A 23,482-nucleotide genomic window follows, 5' to 3' on the forward strand; every position below is an offset into this window, starting at 1 on the left:
GGACTCCAGAATACCCCAATGCTGTGCCCAAAAACATAAACCTTCACCAATGCCTGCCATAGTATATTTCAGAGACAGAACTCAAATGGATTATGCTGCATTCCTACCTAATGGGCTTAATATAGCCTGTTTTTCCAGCCTTACACTCCACTGGGCAACATTTAAAAATGCATCTCATTACTTAGCAGTTCACAAACCAGCCAAGCAGAATCGAGCTGTGCATAAACATTTTCAGCCATTACTGTGTTTATGCAGTGCTTAGCAGGTCTTAGCAGAGTGCAGCGGGACAGAATTTAAAAATAATTGGTATAATTTGTATTTCAAAAATAAATCTTATTTTTCTTTCTCTGTATTCAAACCCTGCATCTACTGCTCATGAGGCTGTACCTCTACACATTTAGCTATGAGGATATGTGAAATTATGCTATCCCTTTACATATATTTCTGAGCTACCTATAAGCACTGCTGAGCACCATGCCGCACCACTCAAACCCACTCAGCTATGCTTAAACATGACCTTTAAATAAATAATTAATTGCATTCTATTTTTAGATGCCTGACAGGTGTCTCAGCAGTGCTTAGCATTGCTGAGCTCTGCACTGTGCACGCATCCTTTTTAAAAAAAAAAGAAAAAAAAAACACTTAAAACAATAAAATAAACATTGACCAATGCAACTGGACAGTGCAGGGAGTGTCTTACTCATCTGCGGATACAGTTGTCACTACACTCTCTACACTGATTCAATAACTATGTTTCACAGCTCTCCATCGGCGATGTGCCATGATTAATATGCATGGGCTGCTGCCGAGGGGAAACCGTGTACACAGACACAGTAACATTCCATGTAGGCTCTACACTGTGCCTACACAGATTTTATTAAATCTTGTGGAAAGTTTATTTGATTAATTCTATTCTTTTAGCAAGAATATCATACTTGGAAAATGTCTTTAATATGCCTTATCTGAAAAGGAAGTTTATAATATTATTTTTTCATTTATTCGGGGTTCTAGATTGAATCCTGTAAAGAGAAGTATATTATATGTTAATAGAGAAGAACAGGGGGTTAGGATTGATTAATCCTATAGTTTATGCAGCATCTTGGCAGTTATTTAAAATATTACAATGTTTAAAGCATAGTAATGATTAATTACTAGTACAACTATTGGAATCTAAGTAAAAAGAATAATAGTTATACATTTGGAATAATAAAAATAAAAGGTTATGGACTGATTATGAAATAAATAATTATCAAGAGAACATTTCTCATATAAAATAAAACTAGATGAAATAGAAGATAGAAGAAAATGGTGCAATAATGTTATGAATAAATATTTTGTGGATACCCATGGAAAGAATTATCAAAATTAGAATTGCAGCAATTCAAGCTATAATGTCAAGATGTAAAGAAGTGGTTGAAGTCTAGATTTTCTATGGTGACTTAGTATATAAAAGTTTTTAGTGAAAGCAAGTATACCATACAATATTTGTTTACATTGTAAAGAATTTGAGACTAGTGAACCTGTTTTTTTTTTTTTTTTTATGTAGAAGAACAAACACTTTATGGAAGAAGTTAGTTGATTTTAAATATTTAGAAGGAATCTAAAATGCAAACAAATTAAATATGGATATGATCCACTATGGTTATTATAAAGTACAAGATAAAAAGTATGTAGCAAAACATGATAAAATGCTTTACATAACATGGTTAATTTGGAATCAAAGACTTAAGGAAATTTTATTCAGTGAAAAATGTGATTTGACAATGATGTTAAAAAAATAAGATTTTAGTTGTGGAAAATTAAATGGGGATCTCATAACTAAAATATTTTTCTTTATTATTTTGTAAAAAAAGTTGTCTTGTAAATAATTTATATATTGTAGATAAGTATATAAGTTTATTGTAGAATTTTGTGTTTTTTTATAAATAAAAGTCAACTACTCTTTTCAATAGGTATCATGGGATCTTATGCATCCACTTGAGCTACTACCAATTCAAGCAGATAGGACTTCAGTTTACTGTTTCATCAGAGGTATGAGATTCACTATGAAATTATCCAGTAGGAGGAAGGTAAGATCATACTAGAAAATACCCAGCTTTATTAGCAAGAGGGCATACCAATATATTGGTAATGGCATTTTACTTCTACAAGTCATGTACAGACTGAACAGCAAAATCTTATTCCAGCACCATCATAATTTACTCAAAATTATGTCTTCAGCTTAGACAGACCATGAACAAACAATAACTGGAGATTAAAAACAGTGTCAGTCTTGAATATAGCTTCTCTGTCTTCCCTTTACTGGCTTTTCTGAAGTGAGCTGCTTTACACTATTTAGAACTTCATGATATTCCTACTTGTTGAAGTACATTGTAGGTTTTAGATCATTCACCCTAACCCTGATTACTTTGCAATCTCCTAATCTAGACTTTATCTGTCAGTAGCTACTGTCTATAGGCCTTGGCTTTGTGTCTCTGCATGGGCCATGGAGAGTCATTCTATGCTCCTTATTCTAGTTACCAGTATTGTCAGTGTCAGCAGTTCAATATGCACCACCCACATTGGAAGATAATAATGCTATGGATTATATTCCTACTCAAGTTAACATGATTAATTTTCAAATTACTGACACTGCAGTGTAGGATTAGGTGGTGTTGCACTCCTGAGTGTGCCATCCTTTAGAGGAGAAGTTAGAGCAAAGCCTCATCTGTTTAGGTTGGTGCTAGCTCATATGGATGTAAAATATCCCACAACCCCTATCAAAAAGAGTAGGGGCCCTTAATTTGCATGTTATTTGCATGACAACATATATACATATCAACTTATACACAGATTTACATTTTAATCTATTTATAAATACATATTTACAAAACTGAGCAGTTATATACATGGTCCTGTTTTTTATATAAAAGAATTTTTCATTCTTGTCATACTTACACATTCTTGTTTAAATCAGACCTCCACTCTTTTTTCCATAACCACCATCTAATCTTTTTTAATTTTGTTGACAATATCAATTTCTCATTAAACATAATTTCATTTATTCTTTCATTCTGTATAACTCATACTACATACAAGTTTGCCTATTCTTATTTTTGATTCTTTACTTATATTCTTATAATATCCATATTCAATCATATCCATATTTATTTCATTGCTCTTTTCTATTTTTTTCAAAGACATTCTCATCACATTTGACCACATTTTTACTGTCTTTTATTAAAAAAAAACATTTCAATGGCTTCCTCTTCACCAAAATATAAGCATATTCTTTCACTTTTTGATATGGCATATTACCTTTGAATGGTCATTTTTTTATTCCTAATCTCAATAAAAAAATCTTGACATTCCACTTTTTTACTACAAAATTTCTTTCTTTTACTGTAAAACCAAGACAAAACCAATCCGAAAGCCCAGTAGTAAAACACGAAAACAGTTTTAATATGAAGCGCTTTTTGTCACTGTTTAAACAGTGACTTCATCAGATAAAATAAAAACCTTCATGTCGTTTTTAAATAATAATTGTAAGAACATCACATGTTGGAAAACTTCCAATCAACAAGTAAAGCTGTATATGCATGTGTTATTAAAAAGTACTACAAGCAAATACCATTAATCAGTTAAATGTACTAAACACTATTCTAATTTAAAAAATTATATAACATAAACCTATATAAATTATGTGTGTAAACAGTAACAAAAGAGTATATCACACCCAACGGAACAATGTCATCTGTTTAAACTTTTTAATTTAAGCAAACAAGTGATGTTGCAAACTTCATTAAGACTTGGATTAGAAAAGGCATTAAGTCTCATCTTCCAAACGAATTCATGTTCCTCCAAAAGTAAAGCCATTGAGGTTGAATTTGGTCAATTGCTTTAAAAGTGAATCTATGCCCACCACATGAATGTGAATGTTTGGCCAGTGAGTTGTCTATTTTATTTTTATTGATGGCATAAATATGTTCGTAAACTTTGACACGGAACCTATGCTCCGTTTTCCCGCCGTAGAATGCTGTGCAACATGTGCACATTGTGGCATACACAACAAATTTTGAATTACAATTAAGCTTGTAGTTAAGGTTGAACTTCTTCCCATTAATGGTGAATGTCCTACCTATGTATACAAACTTACACATCCTACATGTACCACAAGTGGACATCCCAGTATGTCTGTTAAAACTCATTGAATCCTTCCTTTCCAGTAAGTTTTTGAGATTGAAGCCTCTTCTAAAAACCAATTTAGGTACACTACCTAGTTTTTCAGCTAAAAATTTATCATTACTGATAAATTCCCAATTTTTATATAGTATAAATTTAACTTTGTTACTATCCTTACTGTATGTTATTATAAAACTGGTTCTATAGTTAGACACCATGTTGTCATTAATAAGTCTAAAACTTGGCTCGTTATCTGAAATGTAGGACTACTATTGACCTGCTGGGTATCAGTGCCCATCACCATTCCACCCAATATGGGCCTAATAAACCCATTGTTCCTTTTAAATTGCACTTCATCCACTAGTGCATTGATAAGGTTAGTGGGATATCCACAATGTTGAAACATGTTGCTAAGTAACTTACATTCATCAATAAAGTCGGCTTCCAAGGAGACCATCTTGGTCGCTCTGATAAGCTGACCCTTAACAATCGAACCTTTTGTGTGAAATGGTGACTGCTTGTGAAATGGAGGAACGAATTACAATAGGTGTTTTTTCTAAAAATGTTTGAAACAAATATGTTATTCACTACGTCCTTAGTCAACCTAATGTCAAGGTAGTCGGAATCACAATTAAAGTTAAAAGTAAATTTGAGGAAATCAGTCGTATGATTTAAGTAGTTGATAAATATTTTTGCCTGCAATGCATCTCCTCTAAAGACAATAAAAATATAGTCCAGGAAGCGAGTATAGTATATCAGTCATAGAACCAGTTTTATAAGAACATACAGTAAGGATAGTAACAAAGTTAAATTTATACTATATAAAAATTGGGAATTTATCAGTAATGATAAATTTTTAGTTGAAAAACTAGGTAGTGTACCTAAATTGTTTTTTAGAAGAGGCTTCAATCTCAAAAACTTACTGGAAAGGAAGGATTCAATGAGTTTTAACAGACATACTGGGATGTCCACTTGTGGTACATGTAGGATGTGTAAGTTTGTATACGTAGATAGGACATTCACCATTAATGGGAAAAAGTTCAACCTTAACTACAAGCTTAATTGTAATTTCAAATTTGTGGTGTATGCCGCAATGTGCACATGTTGCACAGCATTTTACGTCGGCAAAATGGAGCTTAGGTTCCATGATAGAGTTTACGAACATATTTATGCCATCAATAAAAATAAAATAGACAACTCACTGGCCAAACATTCACATTCATGTGGTGGGCACAGATTCACTTTTAAAGCAATTGACCAAATTCAACCTGATGTTAGGGGTGGCCCGATGGTTTTACTTTTGGAGGAATGTGAATTAGTTTGGCAGTTGAGACTTAATGCCTTTTATAATTCAGGTCTTAATGAAGTTTGCAACATCACTTGTTTGCTTAAATTAAAAAAGTTTAAACAGATGATATTGTTCCGCTGGGTGTGATATATACTTTTTTGACTGTTTACACACATAATTTATATAGGTTTATGTTATATAATTTGTTTTAATTAGAATAGTGTTTAGTGCATTTAACTGATTAATAATATTTGCTTGTATTACTTTTTAATAACACGTGCATATACAGCTTTACTTGTTGATTGGAAGTTTTCCAACATGTGACGTTCTTACAGTTATTATTTAAAAACGACATGAAGGTTTTTATTTTATCTGATGAAGTCACTGTATAAACAGTGATGAAAAGCGCTTCATATTAAAACTATTTTCATGTTTTACTACTGGGCTTTCGGATTGGTTTTGTCTTGGTTTTACATTGTTTTGTGCTTATTTCACCAGTTTGTTTGCGTGTTTCTTTCTTTTATTGCTTTTAATTTTCCCCTGATAGATTTTTTCATGGATTAATACACTAGTATTATTAGTCTCATTATGTTTTTGTACATTTTTTCTATTATCTTCTATTTCATCTATCTTTATTTTCAACTCTTTTATCTTTTGTTGATATTCTTGTATTTCTTCATTAAAACTTTATTTTTTTTATTTTATTCCTTCTTATCATCTACCAAAACCTTTCATAGTTATGCTTAAAATATTTTGTAAAAAAATTCTCATTTTTCTCATTTATCCATTTCAATAATTTGTACAATTTCAAAGATGCTGCATATATCACTGGATTTAGTAATCCTAGTCACTCTTCCTCTTTAGTCATACATAACAATCCCTTTAAACTGGATTTAATCTAGAACCTCAAATAAATGAAAAAGTATCATTTCTAACAATTGTTTTTTATAAATTTTTTGGAATCATAGACACATTTGACAAATAGGCTATTTTACCCATCAATGCTTAATTTATCAATTCACTTTTTTCTTGTAAGCCAATCTGTGTTTTCCATAAAAATGCATTTCTCTTAATTCTTACAATAATGTTTCCCATTGTTTTACATACTTAACCAAAATTTATATCAAACACAGTAAAAATTATCATTATAAACTGAATACTTGATATTTTTTCTGTTTCCCATTCCTTTACTTTTGACTTTATTTAGTGTCATTCCTGATCCTTTCAAACAATTAGCTACACAAACTATATCTTCTCTCATTCTTATACCGTTATTAGTTGCTGTAATGATATTATCTGCATATGTCATTAATACTGGAATTTCTATATTTTTATTCATAATATATTTTACATGACGAGTGGATGGGTAACAGAAAGTTCACTCCAGAGATCATTTCAGTTGCCCTATTGGATAGGGGCACTGTGAACTAACATCGGGTGGCACAGTGCTGAGGCAATTTTTTGGGGCTAGGCTTGTAAAGGCTCCAGGGCCATTAGCCTAGTACACACCTATGAACCTATGAACATGTTTCATTTTACCATTGACCTTACTAATTACTACATTCATAGCTATTCATAGCTAAAGAAAATAAAATACTACTCATAGGTCATCCTTGTCTTATACCCATACCCATCTCTATTTCTTTATTTAGCCATTCATTTACCAGAATCCTCATTCTTGTAAGCTGACATGCAAACCATTTTATCTTCATTGCTAAAATTGCCTCTTTTCATCAGATCCCATAATATTTCATGTTCAATTGAATCAAATGCTTTATTAATATCATCTACCATGAGTTTCAAACTTTCTCTTCTTTCTAGGATATCATCTACCATTTCTCTTATTATCATTAACATTTATTGACATCCTTTTCCTTTATACCATATAAAGCTTCTTCCATTATATATTCCATCTTATTTTCAAGTATTTTTGTGTATTAGTTTCATAATATTTTTTAATCTGTATTTAACATTATCAGTCTTCAATTCTTTATATCTTCTTTATCTCCTTTCTTCCACATAAATTTTAATATTCCACTACATAATTTCTTGTAGTTAAAACCTTCATTTAACCACTCATTTAAAACTTGTAAAAGGTATTCTTTTTGCCATTCCCCTAAATTGGTATACATTTCAAATCAAATTCTATCTGGAACTGCAACTCAGTATATCTTTAGCTGTTTAAATATTTTATGTAATTCATACAAATTAATTTATTTTTCAATTTCCTTATTCACTTGTTCTGATTTTTTTGTTTTCCTTGTTTTATTATACTCTCGCCTTTTTGTTTTAAACAATTCTTAACACTTCTTAAATATAGTTTACAACAATAACACTTCTTAAATATAGTTTACAACAATTTCCATTATTTTAGATTGACTTCTTATTTCTCTTTCTTTATCCTTCACTTCTTTCATTATACTTCTGTTCTCTTTAACTATTTTACATAAGTAGGCAGATACTTCTTCCTTTTCCCTTATAGTAAATACATTTGTTTATTTGAAGATTCCCTGACTTTGCCATGATTTCTTTTACATTTTTCTTTCTCTTTATCATAATTTTCTTTCTCTTTTATTTCTAAGTTTTCAAACGCATATTTATATGTTCTAACATGCCTTTCTTTTTCCACCCTTCTTGTCTTATTTTGTCATTGCAAAAAGTACCTTTTAGATTTTCTTTAAAAAAAAATCTACCATTCTGACTAATTATTTAAAAACTCCCTCACAGTAATATGGTCTCTACATAATTGTATTATTTCCTTTTCTTTTTTATTCCATTCTTTTTCATTTATTATTTTCATGCCCTTACCTATTTTAATGTATTCTTTATATTCATTTGTTTCCATCCATATATCCACATGATCATTAAATCCTGTTACAACTGAAGCTCCTTCTGTTATGCTTATATTTTCAGAAATTATAAAATAATCAATCTCCAATTTTAATATGCCTTTTCTATACATCCATACTTTTTATTCCATATTAACATTTCATAATATCTTTATTTTTTACATATTTTTCAGAAGTTTTCCCTTTCCCCTTAAATTGCAATTAAAGTGCCCTGTTGTTATAATATCAATATTTACTACCATGTAATCAAACAACTGTTTAAATAACTTCTTCCTTTTTTACATATGACATATGCATATATAGGTCTATATACTTTCCCCTGCCACTGCAAATCTATAATAAGTAAGTCTTCCCATCTTAACTAATATTATATCTAAAGTCTTCATTACTCTTCTGCATAAAACTGCTATTCCTGAGCAACACTCATGAACCAAATTCAATATTATTGTTTTATCCCATATTTTTTCTCTTTATAATCTTTCTTCACTTATTAGAAGTCATATTTTTTTCTAAAACAATTACATCTATATTACATTTATTGTACCATTCTAGAATTGCTATCCTTTTCATTATATTTTTCATGCTATTGATATTTATTGCATGAATACTTAAGTTGTTTATTATCATATTTCTTAATTTAAAGGAAATCTTCCTATTGTGCAACTTTTCAATAAATATGTAAGTTTTCATCCATTTCCTTTCTTTTTTCTCTTAATTTATACTTTCAATCTCTTTTATCTCTTACTCTTTTACCAATGGAATTCCTTTTATCTTTTGCTGTTTTCCAACTTATATCGTCTTTATCACTAACTTCTGAATCTATTCCTATTTCATCTTCTTCTTCCTCTTTTCCTTCAATAACATCCTTTTTTCTTTTTCTGAGTTATTTTTCAGTATTGAAACACACAACCTTGTAGACAAGCTCAAAAAGCAACACTGGATGTGAACAGAAGCTGCTGCGAAATTAGTGCATTCATTCCTTTTATTCAAACATGGAACTTCATCAGAAATAAACTCAGCAAGAAATTATCTGTTTAAATATCCTTCCCTTAGTGATGTACAAACATTTTTTGACCAATCATGAATCTTATTGCTTAATTTTAAAAACTAAAACACCAAAAATGATCCTTAAAAAACAAGACCTATTGCAAATAGATTATCTAAAAACCACAAAGTGTTACTTTTACTTCCTCTTCATTTTGCTCTTTATCATACACCATATTTTCACTACCTGTTTCATTATTTTTTCTTTGCAATCCTTCCATGCATGCCCATTTTTTTACATTTATAATGTTCAAGTTGACATTTCTTTACATCATGTGTAGTTTTCCCACATATGTAACATTTCTTTTTATCTCTATTATTTACTAAATGTCCTTATCTGCCACATAAAAAAAAAAACATGTTTTTGGATGTCACCAATATTTTACCACATCCTTATTTCCTTCAACATTTATAATACTTGGAATTTGTATAATATTTTTTCTTAACATTTTTAATACAACATTGCAGTCCCATCTCCAGTCCAAAATCCCATATTATCAAAAACTTTAGAAATGTCCATTACTTCCTTACAACTACTTTTAAATGCCTTTTAGAGTGTCTCTTTCAACTTATGTCTGAAACTGTATGTGTATTTTCTTTTTTTTGTTTGTTTCTCAGAAAAAAAGCTTTCAGTACATAGTCATGCCACTGATTGTCATTTTGTCTTTTTTGATATTCACACAACATTTTTCCATACTTTGAGCAGCCTCCAAAAATATGTCACGAATGGGTCTTTATTTATTAAAATAAAGGCTCCCACCCCATCTACTTTAACACCCAAAATATAAGTATTGCTATGCTCCATACCTCTTATCTGTCTGCCTTTATGTTCCTTTTACTTTGAACTCTTACCATAAACTTTCTTTTAATAGTGTTTTATTTTCATTTATTTCTGTTCTACACTCTTACTGGTAACTACTTCTGTATATGTTTAGGTGAGCTGTCCCCTTTTCTAAATGCTGCCCACTTCCTCTCCCTGAATCTTTTCCATTATGTCTCCCCACAAGACATCATTTTGTGGTTCACTTTGAATCATCATTTCATTCAACTAAAGGGTTGTACCAATACATTTCTCTTTCAATACATCTTCTGTTGTCCAAAATAACTCTATAAATGCTTTTTGAATCCTCTGCAATATCACTGACACCTACAATAGAGCTGGAATTTGCCTCTGCTTCATCCAACACTGCTTCTGACTCATGCACCATCCTCACAACCACCACTGCTCTAGGAATGGGAAATGTGCATGTACTCACTCCAGGCCAGTAATGAGTAGAGCTAATGAGCAATGGAATTTCCCTGGGGTCCTAGCCAAATATTCTCCTAGCAGTATAAATACTTCATCTGGTCTATTCTGAAAAGAGTCTAATACCATACTTGCAACTAATCTGGTTAACAAAGGATATAAACAAATAAATAATTAAATGTCAGTCTCGTCTAATGTTTTTGTGGCAGTTGGGTATTATCCTATAAGACACATTCTCCTTAGTGTTTAAAACCACAATTAAAATCCAAACAAACCAATGTGTGTCTGTGCAGCCAGTAGAAAAAAACTAAACAGCATGAAAGAGAAGGCTCACGCAATGTCTTCAGGCTGAGAAACTGCACTCCTTAGAATGTAAAAGACAAGTCCATTTAAGTAAAAATGAAATTTTAATAGCTACAAATACACAAAAATATGTGGTTAAGTGCTTTTGTCCCTCTAACAAAATGGGACTCCATCCGAATCAATTATTTCCCACCATTCAAAACCTTTAAATAAGAATCCATGTATGTCACATTCACCACTTTATCCAATCCTATTAAAACTATTCAGAATTAAATAAAACATTAAAACCACCATAGTGGGAAATATGAAATCCCTATGTGTTATAAATACAAATTGCTATGCTATAAAATTGACAATTGCAATGAAACAATGTAAATAAATTATAACTAAAAATTACCCATAACCATATATTTTGTGATCATTTTTGGATATTAAAATTTGTACTTAAACGGACTGGTGTTTAACATTCTAAAGAGTGTAGTTGCTCAGCGTGATGACATTATATGAGCCTTTACTTTCATGTTGTTAAAACCAGAATTGTTTATCTGAATCCCATTTATCTTCCAGATATACTACTTTATGTCCATCACTTCTTAGCAATTCATCTGGTCTGATTAACTTTTATGCAAGATACCATACTGAAGTCTCTATTACCATTCACTATATAGTTTATCTTAGTTTTGCTTATCTTATCTTTGTCACTCCCTCACGTCTGCTTTTTGTCCTTTCCTTTATGCTATATACTGTAGACAGTAAAACTAAATATTTATATAGTGCATCATCATCTACCTTCCTGAACAGGTTGCCAATGTACTTGGTGAGACCAGTCATCTACAACCAAGAACCCACAGATGAAAAAAAAATGAAAGTATGATTAATGTTCAACCCCTAGTCATAAGCTACTTTATTTAATGTATCTAGCTATCTTACAATATGCACACTGCTAGAGGGCTCTAACCCCTTCCACTAAAACTTAATCACTATCATTTTTCTTCCAGTCAATAGTTACTTAGCGAACAATAACATATCCTGCATTTAAACATTAGGAAAACATATTGCTATTTATAACCGTAATGTCTTATACTGGGTGGAAAGTCTAAAAAATGTGCTTGTGTTGCTGTCCACAGGAAAAAATGTGTACAAGTCTGTCTACTAACTTAAGTCAAGCTTAGTAAGACACTTTACCTCAATATACTGGCTGACATAGTATTGTCTGCTGATAATTTTTTTACCATCAGAAAAATTGGCACAAAGTACACTTTACTTGTGGTAGAGGAATCTCTGTAATATTGCCTTAGTAAGCGCACCTTTCTTCTAAATGCAGATCCACTGATTGTTTCTCTTGAAAATACAATAATATGTGTGGGGGAGCTCTACAAGAAAAGTAATGGAATACATAAAAGTGCTTGGCCTTTTCTGTTTTTTACCCTTCCCATATTCCTTTGCTCAGTACAACTTCTTCCAGGTAGGGAAGCCACCATTTTGATTTTCTAGCACAGTTTTCAGCCCTTCCATGCTGTCCTGCAGTAGTGTGCACATTTAAAAGTAAGATAAAAGTTGATTTGTGGCATAAATCTTCAATATTTTTTTTCACATATTAAAGGCTTGTGAAGTGTAGAAATGTTCTGCTATAACTGTGGGAGTCTATTGTTCCTGGTGTTTTTAAAGTACATATTTTCAGCTTTGAAATCTCTCTTAAGTATCTAACACTGACTATAGACAGATACTGACTGAACAACCTATTTGAAACATTAAATAGGCTGTAATATGCAGAATTATCTGATAAAAATGGCATTTTTTGCTAGCATAATTGTAGTAGTATTTCTTGAGAACAAACCATGCTTGGGAACTTGTCTGCTATATTTACTATACATTCTGTTATTCAATTACATTTTTTCTTGCTTCTGATGCCATGCTGGTGGACCATATATTTTTACTGGTGCTGTTGGCCATTTAAAGTGTGCTGAATATATTAGCTAGGTGCTATTTTACTTAACCTACTTTTTGCTAAACAGATAGGCAAAGCTTATTTTAGATGTGATACTGGTGCACCATATTTTAATTGTGTTGCATGGAATTTTTCTTTATAATGCATTGAATATATGATTGACCTGAGATACTACATTACTTTTTCCATAGGAAAATTAAACCCCTGGACAGCAACTGTGTTAAGCTGACAAGTATTCAGTGTCTGCCCTTGCTCTCTTTATAAACTATCATGTAATATTACTAGTATTGTTGACCTGCATGCTGGTATTTTCAGTATTATAATAAGTATTTCTTATAACTATCCCTGAGAATGATTGTTATAGTACAAGGCACAGGAATTTATATGTCTTTGTTATTGGTTTTATACTGTTATAGAAATACCTTCTGTCAGCATTTCAGAAAACAGACTATATTTAGTACTGTACCATATGTGTCTAACTGTGAGGCATTAATTGCTACCAAGATTGATAGTACTGTTGAAGGCAGAAGTGTTCTGTAGCAGCAATTTTGGGTTAAAGTGCTCTGCTTACAAATTTCTGGGTTAAACGGCTCTACTTTCTAAAAGGTACATACATCTACCTACTAGCAAATGTGTCCACTGCCATGTACTTTCCATGCACACCTTGAAGTCCTTACAAAGGTGTTTCTTGATTATTTGCCAAAGGAGCTCAAGGAACAGTGATGACGGTAGGCATACATTTGTGTATATTTTCTTAACCTCTACAGATCTCTCCAATATTAAGCACAAGTTTAAGTTTAACTCTTCTCCCTTCCTCTGCTTGTGTCTTAAACTATCTATTTTCTTCTCCTTCAGCTGTAGACAGTAAAACAAAATTTTAATATAGTACATCAGCATCCATCTTCCTGAAATAATTGCCATAATACTCAGTGAGACCAGCCATGTACAACCAAGAAACCCTACCTCCACCCGAGTGGACAAGAACAGTTAAAGTATGATTAATGTTCAATTAATAACCATAAGCTAGCGATGTACTCTCTATTTAATGTATCCAGCTATCTTACAGTGCACAGACTACTACAGGGCTCCAGCCCCTTCCACTAAAACTAAATCAATATATTTATGTTCCATTCAAGAGTTACTTAGCTAACAATAACAAACCTTGCAAATAAACATTAGGAAAAATACATTGCTTAAACACCTTATTTCTAATAGTAACATCTTATAATAGGCAGACAGTCGAAAAAAACAGAGTTGTGTTGCAGTCCCATTAAAAAAAGAAAAAAACTTAAATCAGGCTTAGTAAGACAGTTTGCTTCAATATATTGGCTGACATAGTACTGTCTTCCACTATTTTATTTACTGTCAGAAACATTGGCACAAAATACACTTTGCTTGTGGTAGATTAATCTCTGTAATATTGCCTTAATGAGATCAGCTTTCTTCTAAATGATGCTGCACTCATTGTTTCTCTTTTAAATACAATACTCTGTGTATGGGCCCCATTCCATTCCACCCTTGCTCTGCTTGGACCCTACCATGGTCCCCTACCCTACCTCCAATTCCCACCATCCTCCACTACACCTACAATTATACTTCACAACCAACACCCACCTCACAATTAACCAATAACAACCTCTAGCAACATCTCTCCCATCCTCCATACCTATTAGGACATGTCTAATACTCTTGCAACCTTCAATAATACACCCTAACACCCCTAGACATATACTTCACGATAACCTAGCAAACACTACTCCCACTATCATGAAGTACATGACATATCTTGCATTTTTAAAGAGACAAACTTTCTTTTACAATCACCATAATTATATTCACTTTTTTCACATACATCACAATCCTACAATCCCACTTACATCCACCCAGTTTCTGTCCCACAAATCTAAACCTCAACAGTCCTCTAACACACCACAATTTTCAATCATATCTCCTGAACTATATCCACACTCACAACTAAACCCACCCACACCTTTAGACACTTAAAGCTAAGCAAACTGGCATTCTCCATCTATCTACATATACATAAAATGGCTAGATATTTCTGCATATATCTGCATACCATAACTATGCTAGTCAAAAGTGTGGACATCCATCCCAACTTTGGACCAAGCACCAACATACAGTCAAAATCAACCACAGCCCTTCATAATAGCACAACTGGTCTCCCAAACCACAAATCCATTCACAACGCATTTCTCCTAGACATAACTTTTCAAAGCATATTCAACAAGGCCCATGATCTCCACACAACCCTCTCACACTATAACCCCAACACACTTATAGCAACTGAAACTTGGCTGAAGCCAGAAATGACTAGTAATGAAATACTCTGCCCTGGACATAACATAACATAATCAGGTCAGACAGACTAACAAAAAGTGGAGGTGGAGTAGCAATCATTTTTAAAAACACCCCAGAAATAATCCAAAATCCTCAAACTACCCCAAAATTTAAAAACACTGAAATTCTCATTATCCAACTCAAACTAAATAACAATAAATCAATCTGCCTAGTAGGGCTATACATGCCCCATGGAAACAATATAGACACAACTGAAGAAGTTGTTCATTGGCTGTATTACAATATAAAAAAGAAACCATAATCTTAGGTGACATAAACATTGACTGGAAACAAATAGCAAAAACCTCACCTGACCTACACTTACTCAGATTCTCACAACTATTAAACATCACTATCAGGATCCACAAAACATCTAGCAAGGAAACCACACTAAATTGGATTATTTCAAATAAGCCCCACAACATCAATGCCAGTGTAACCTTACCAGACAATATTAGTGAACATCTACCTACCTATGCTGTCACACAGCAGCTAAACATTCAAAAGAAAGTAACACATAAACAAGTCTGTAATCTGCAGAATTTCAATCCTAAACACTTTATAACAACTCTAAAGCAATATAACTGGAACTGTCTAAAGACATTACCACTAGCTGAAGTAGTCATTCATTTTAACCATATCATCCTAATCATCCTAAATAAGCAGGCCCCAATCAGGAAAAAAAGAGTCATCCATTCCAGTTGCCTGGCTAAGAAAGACAACTACCAAACTACTGTTAAATAGAGACCGGACCTGGAAAACATGCAAAAAATAAAACTCAATTAACTCTATAGGATTATAGATATCTCAGAAATCTCACACAGAAAAAAGAAATACTTAATGACAAGAAATTATATTTTATAAACCTACAAAATACCCACCAAAATAACCCCAAACTGGTCTGGCAGTCCTTAAAGTCACTGCTCAACCATGGACAACCGTCTACCTGCCAGCCCACCACAAATTTTAAATAGCTTTGTAATGCAGCAACTCAGTTCAACACCCACTTTGTAAATTCTATCTTATCACTATGCAAAGAAAACTCCACTTCACCCCCCAACTATTCCACACCACCTACGAACAATAAGCCATTATTTTAAACTTGATACTGTACCCATCTCAAAAATACAGATAACTGTTAAAATGGAAACAGCCACCTTGGCAGCTGAGAAATTATCAGTATAAAACTTCAAAATAGCAGCAGAATCTATAGCATTCCTAGGCTCCATACCCATCAATAGATCCAGCCTAAACAATTGCTGTCCAATAGCCATCATCCCACTTCTTTCCAAGATATTAGAAAAATGTATCCACACCCAATTGCTTAAATACCTCACCAACCATAACTTACTCTCCTTGACTCAACATGGCTTTCAGCCTAATCATACATTACAACTACCCTTTTAAACTTTACAAACACAGTTAATCAACTTAAAAACAACAGTATTCTAGTCTCAATAGTCTTCCTAGACCTGTCTAAAGCATTCAGTACTGTATCACACAAGAAACTCCTTGAGAAACTAGCCCCTCTAGGCCTCAATACCCCATCACTAACCTGTTTCACAGCTACTTATCCAACAGGAACAAGCCATGAAATAACAAGACTATTCTGATTTCCTCACAATCACGGAAGCTGTCCATCAGGGATCAGTTCTAGGGTCCCTACTTTTCAATATCTTTATCAATAATCTACACTCCAGCTCTTAAAAAGCTATCCTGGTACAATATGCAGATGATGCCACTCTCATCTACACAGTGCACATAGTTTCCTCCCTACAAGAAAACACCCAAAAGGCCTTTCTAGCCATCGACTCCTGGCTAGACAGCTCAGACTTGCTCTTAAATGCTAAAAAACACATCTGACTATTTTCTCCCATCAAAACTACTCAAACCAAAAACAATATTTTCATATCTTGTCAGCCAACAAAACAAAAAGGGATTATGTCAGACAGGCAAAACGCTTTGGAGTAATTCTCAATGATAATCTCAGATACAAACAACACCTCCTCCTAACCTTAAAAATGGAAACTAGGATTCCTCTACAGGGCTAGGAAATTCTTCACTAATAACCCCAGAACAACATAGTACAAACATATCTACTTCCATCCCTACTCTTATGCCTCAACCATCTTTACAAATCTTAACTTAACCATCAAAAATAAACTAGAGACAGCCTATAGCAATATTGTAAAATGTGCTACAAATAATCTTCAAAAAACAACCACTGTATAGCACTAAAAATCCTTAACTGGCTAGATCTTAGAAATTGCCTCAACTACCATGAGCTTATTATAGCCCATAAATGAATCAGCTTCCCAGAAAATTGCCCAGTTCAAAAAGGACTACTACAACTCTATACCAGTAATTGAACCCTAAAATCCAATAACAAAGCTTTTTCTATCCATAAGAAAAAATAATAGTGCGGGAGTCTTGCTACACTGTAACCATGTATCAAAATTGTAGAACTAATTGCCCCCTGAAATAAGGCAGGTTGACACACTGCATGACTTTTAAACCATCACTAAAGAAACACTTGTTAAATAACTGGCTGTGCTCATACAAAACCCCAGGCTAAGCTCCCCCCGCCTTATTTAACCTAAACTTCACCATCAAAGTTATACTCAACCTTTCTGTACCCTAATCTTACACATGCAACTTTGTATCTCAATAAGAAATCTCACAAAATATTATCCCACAACTGTCATTTACATTATTCATCTACAGTCTGTCCCTTCACTCTCTATCTACTTTCTCTTCTACAAAACTTCCATTTCACAAGGAACTACCACTACCTCTATTTTCATTAATACAGGTCTATACAAGTTCTCTACTTCAGTTTACCTAATGTTCATATAACTACTTGTCTTCTTAAATTCTGCCTCCTGCTAAATCCCTTTCTGCCTTTGCTATCCTTCTCTGTACTTCCAGCACATTACATAATACATGCACTATCTGTGTAATTTCTCTGTAGCCAGCTACCTCATTAAAAATGTATTCCCTTAAATTCATAGACTGCTACGTTATAGGACATGTTCTAACGATATTCATATAGTTGTGTTTTCATGTAAACTCAATGTATTTTACAAAATGTTTCTTTTTTTTTGTATTTGAGCTTTTGTCCCCAGGCCTCTGCTCAAAAGGGATAAATACCACTCAGAACTTCCTGGTAAACAAAGATAAATGCATCAGTAAATAGTAATAAATATATTTCATCACTGCATTTCTGCATCACCTGAATAGCTAGAGTCAACAGTCATTTTTTCATTCATCTTCTTTCCCTAGAAATTGAATTGATCATCTTTCTTTATATTCTTCTTCTTCTTCTTCTTTCAGCTTTTCCCGGTTAGGGGTCGCCACAGCGGATCACCTGTCCGCTCATGATTGGCAGTGAAGTTTTACAGTGTCGAGTTGCCAGCCCGGCACCCAACCTTCCACAGAAGGCACACACTCACATCTAGGGCCAATTTAGAGTCTCCAGTCCACCTACAGCATGCCTTTGGGATGTGGGAGGAAACCGGAACACCCGGAGGAAACCCACGCGACCACTGGGAGGACATGCAGACTCCACACAGAAGGCACCCCTGCCGAGAATCGAACTGGAGAATCTTTCTTTATATTAATTTTACTAAAAAAAATCTTCTGTTATGTTGTAAAGATTTCCCTCACTTTGGTTCATTTATCCCATTTTCATTTCAACACTGTCTCTTACAAGTAGGACCACGACTGTGTCAGTATATTTTAATTGTAGTGATTATTTTGTTCTGCATATACAATTATGAATGGTGGGAGATTATAAGCAGAAGGCAATGTTACTGTGCCTGTCTCCTTCAAGAGGGAACCTTTTTATATTTACGTGCTTGACTATGATTTTGGTTAGCATCCATACTTACTGGAGTATAATCTGCATGGTTACTTAATCTATAATTTTTATGTTATGCATAGGGAAGAATTCGTAAAGGATTGTTTTACAATTGTGCTATATAGCTGTGGATAAGAGTCATTGCTCTGTGTGAGATACAGCGATATGTATATATAGGTGAGCAGGACTATGGAGCACACATCCCCACCCAGCTCAAAAGTACTACAATTGCACAGCTGTACCACAGTGTGCAGCTCTAGCTCTATTCTGCATAGTGGAGCAAGCTTGCTATCCAGGCAATACTATTCATCAGTAGCTTTCCTGCTACAGAACTTGTGTTAATTTTATTTAAGGCTAGCATAGTACTCTAATTACCCTGTAGTGTGTTAACAAACCATACAAAATTACAGCATCCCATGCCACCAAGCACTGCAGGCTATGCCAAGTCCAGTTTTTGCCTAAGCACTGTGAGTGGATGAAAGCTTACTGCCACAGAAAAAAAAATGAAAAATATGGAAGAAAGGGAATGCATAAGGAAGTAGGAAAACAAGTAGAGGCATTTCCTAAATGCTTTAGCCCATGCATGGGTCCCCTCAAATCATCTATGGTATGATTCCAGTTATTCTCATTAGAGGTGATATATAATTATCGACCAAGGAATGAGCAAGACCAATCTATAATGAAATGGGATAGCTTATTAAAGAACAAAAAGGGAAATTGACTAGGCTTAATATGACCCGCAAGAGCAGCTAGCCTAGTACTTACCTATGGTCATATGAAAAGGAGATGAAAGAAACCAGAGGGGGAACTATAAAGGGAGAATGCAAAGATGATGCAAAGTAGGGGGGTGGGAAGGCAGGATGAAAAGTATTTTGGGATCTAGTGTCTCCTTTTCCATACAAAGAGAGTAAGGATGAGGGGTTAAGTATGCAAGGGAAAATTGGGTATGAAAGGAATATGCAGGAATAGCTAGCTCATGAAACAATACAGATGTACAAGGTCCCCTTGTTTGTGCACATGAGGGGCAAATATATATAGAAGGTAGACAATGGTGACAGGGGGTGTAGGACAGCCCATTAGGTATGGAGCTTTTCACAGTCTAAAGAGGGTCACACCTGGCAGATGATAAATGCGGCTGCTAACTGCTGAGGGCTGCCAAGGCATGACAACCTACAGAAAAGAATTGCCAGTCAGCACCCCTACAAAGCTAATGACTGGGGTCTTTTGATCATCCTGTGGCCTAAATGATGATATCTGTGGCAGAAGGGACTCAATGTACCCAAGTCAGTGCCCATCTTGGTACTCTATCACCACCATCACCTCAACCAGCTGTTGTAGCTGTGCCTGGACCACAGGATGATAGATAAGGCTATTCAGCAGAGCAGAGCCTTAACCATTCACAAATTCACCATTGGCAAAGCACACTTATCCCCAGCAGCAGACACAGTATGCATCATATCAGAGAATGGGCATGGTGAATGTGACTGCATCTTACCCTCTTGTCTTCAGGTAAAACTGAATAGTGTAAGCAAAAAGGGAAAGATGGCATACGTGACAAATCTCCTGGAAATAATGTTTTTATCGGTGAGCCCTATGCATCCTACCATGCTGACAGTCTTTGCAGCCTCCTTGGACACCCCACAACATTAATATGTCACTCCCTCTAAGATGAAAGATAATGGTTCCTATATTATAACTGAGTGATTGATATGCAAGTAGCAGGAAGAAATTTATTTCAATACAGCAGGGAAAAAAAACATTTTTTAAGAATAAGGGTGATGTGCAGAGCTGTAGTAACTACAGAGGGATTAAACTGATCAGTCACAGCATGAAGTTATGGGAAAGAGTAGTGGAAACTAGGTTAAGAAGAGAGGTGATGATTAGTGATTAGCAGTATGGTTTCATACCAGGAAAGAGCACTACAGATGTGATGTTTGCTCTGAGTGTTGATGGAGAAGTACAGAGAAGGTCAGAAGGAGTTGCATTGTGTCTGTGGATTTAGAGAAAGCATATGACAGGGTGCCTAGAGAGGAGTTGTGGTACTGTATGAGGAAGTCAGGAGTGTCAGAGAAGTATGTAAGAGTGGTACAGGATATGTACAAGGGTGGTGTGACAGCGATGAGGTCTGCGGTGGGAGTGATGTATGCGTTTAAGGTGAAGGTGGGATTACATCAAGGATCAGCTTTGAGCCCTTTCTTATTTGCAATGGTGATGGACAGGTTGACAGACGAGATCAGACAGGAGTCCCCATGGACTATGATGTTTGCAGATGACATTGTGATCTGTAGTGAGAGTAGGGAACAGGTGGAGGAGACCCTGGAGAGGTGGAGATATGCTCTAGAGAGAAGAGGAATAAAGGTCAGCAGGGCTAAGACAGAATATATGTGAGTGAATGAGAGGAAGGGTACAGGAATGGTGAGGATGCAGGGAGTAGAGGTGGGTAAGGTGGATGAGTTTATGTACTTGGGATCAACAGTTCAGAGTAATAGTGAGTGTGGAAGAGAGGTGAAGAAGAGAGTACAGGCAGGATGGAGTAGGTGGAGAAGAATGTTAGGAGTGATTTGTGACAGATGAGTACCAGTAAGAGTGAAAGGGAAGGTCTACAAGAGGGTAGTGAGACCAGTTATGTTATATGGGTTGAAGACAGTGGCATTGACAAAAAGGCAGGAGTCATAGTTTGACGTGGCAGAGCTGAAGATGTTGAGATTTGCACTGGGTGTGACGAGGATGGACAGGATTAGGAATAAGTATATTAGAGGGTCAGTCCAGGTTGGACAGTTTGGAGACAAAGCCAGGGAGGCAAGATTACGTTGGTTTGGACATATGCTGAGGAGGGATGCAGAGTATATTGGGAAAAAGATGCTAAGGATGAAGCTGCCAGGTAACAGGAAACGAGGGAGGCCTAAGATAAGGTTTATGGATGTGGTGAGAGAGGACATGCAGGTGGTTGGTGTGACAGAGCAAGATGCAGAGGACAGGAAGAAATGGAAACAGTTGATCTGCTGTGGCGATCCCTAACGGGAGCTGCCGAAAGAAGAAGAAGAAGAAGAAGGAAAAAAACACTTAATAGGGAGTTCTCTTTGCATCTCCACTTTACCCATGTGCACCTGCTGAGGCTGGTGGCATCTCAAGTCAATACATTTATGTCAGTGTTATTCTGCATACGGTTCCATGCCTCTGGCTCTAGAAAGATGGAGGCTTGGGTCATACTAGGCATCCATCTTTTTGAAAAGTCCATCATGAGGATCTGCTGCCTGAAGTCCCTTTGAAGGAGGTACAGAAAAATCATCGTCTCCTTTGCACACCATACAGAAAGTGTTCAGATAGTGCTAGCAGCCATTCTCACCAAGTACCACAACCTATAACTGAAGCAGAATGTCTGCATGAAGCACATATCTTGATGAATCATATTCCATGCAATCATTTGCTGTTCAGTATTGCAATTCCTGTGTCCATCTCTTGCACTAGCTATGCCATTGCTCACATGTATGAGCTAGAAATTAAAACTAGGGTGTACAAAAGTGTAATTACACAATTCCAGGACATCTGTGTGATATACCTTCATTTGCTTAAGCAGTCTGCAAAGGAGTATAAAATTAGGCACTATTTTAGATATGAATTATGCAGGACCCAGCAGTCCATTTGGAAAGTTTTTGGATCACTTAAATGTCCCGATTTGGCTGATAACTTGAATATTTTCCAGTCTGACAGCTGCTCACATTATTGGAGCACTGGTAGTATAGCAAGCATATGTCCTAGGTATTTTGTATGGGTTAACTATGGTCTTTGTGCCTACCATATTTGTTATTTTAATTTTGTGGATATATAGCAGGTTGCATAGGACAGGATCTTTTGAGGATCTGTAAGCAAGTAAGAGATCTTATCTCAATAGCTGATAGGAAATGGAAAAGACTGAGAATACTTTAAGGTGGTCAGGGTAACTCAAAGAGAACATGTTATTGTTCTGTTTTTTTTTTTTTTTTGGTAATGACACACTGTGGTCTCTCAAGCTTGGTCATATGCATAGCCAAGTACATACAAAAGGGGGCACTTTATTCTAATATTGGTCTGATAAGAGAGGGATGGAGGGAATAACTTCCTTGCTTCAAGAAAAACATGCCCCTTATGATTATTCTAGCTATATAAAATAATTTTCTAGGTATAGTGATCACATGGTGGTCAAAGGTTTTTCATTGTAAATGAGGATGCCCAAATCTTTATGACCAAGTCAGTTTTAGGGGGCTGTTGCCTATATGGGTCTTTTTTATATGAATGAAAGTTCATATAAGCGAACGGTCTAATGAGCGAAAATGCTGGACATCAAGATGCATGTTATGGGATCACAGTACAGTGAAGACTGGAGTATTTGCCCTTTCCTCACTGTAGTGTGATCTCAGAGTTTGTATATAATATTTAGCGGGGC

Source organism: Protopterus annectens, chromosome 1.part1 (assembly GCF_019279795.1).
Source record: "Protopterus annectens isolate FY-2018-M chromosome 1.part1, PAN1.0, whole genome shotgun sequence".
In the NCBI taxonomy this organism is placed as follows: Eukaryota; Metazoa; Chordata; order Ceratodontiformes; family Protopteridae; genus Protopterus; species Protopterus annectens.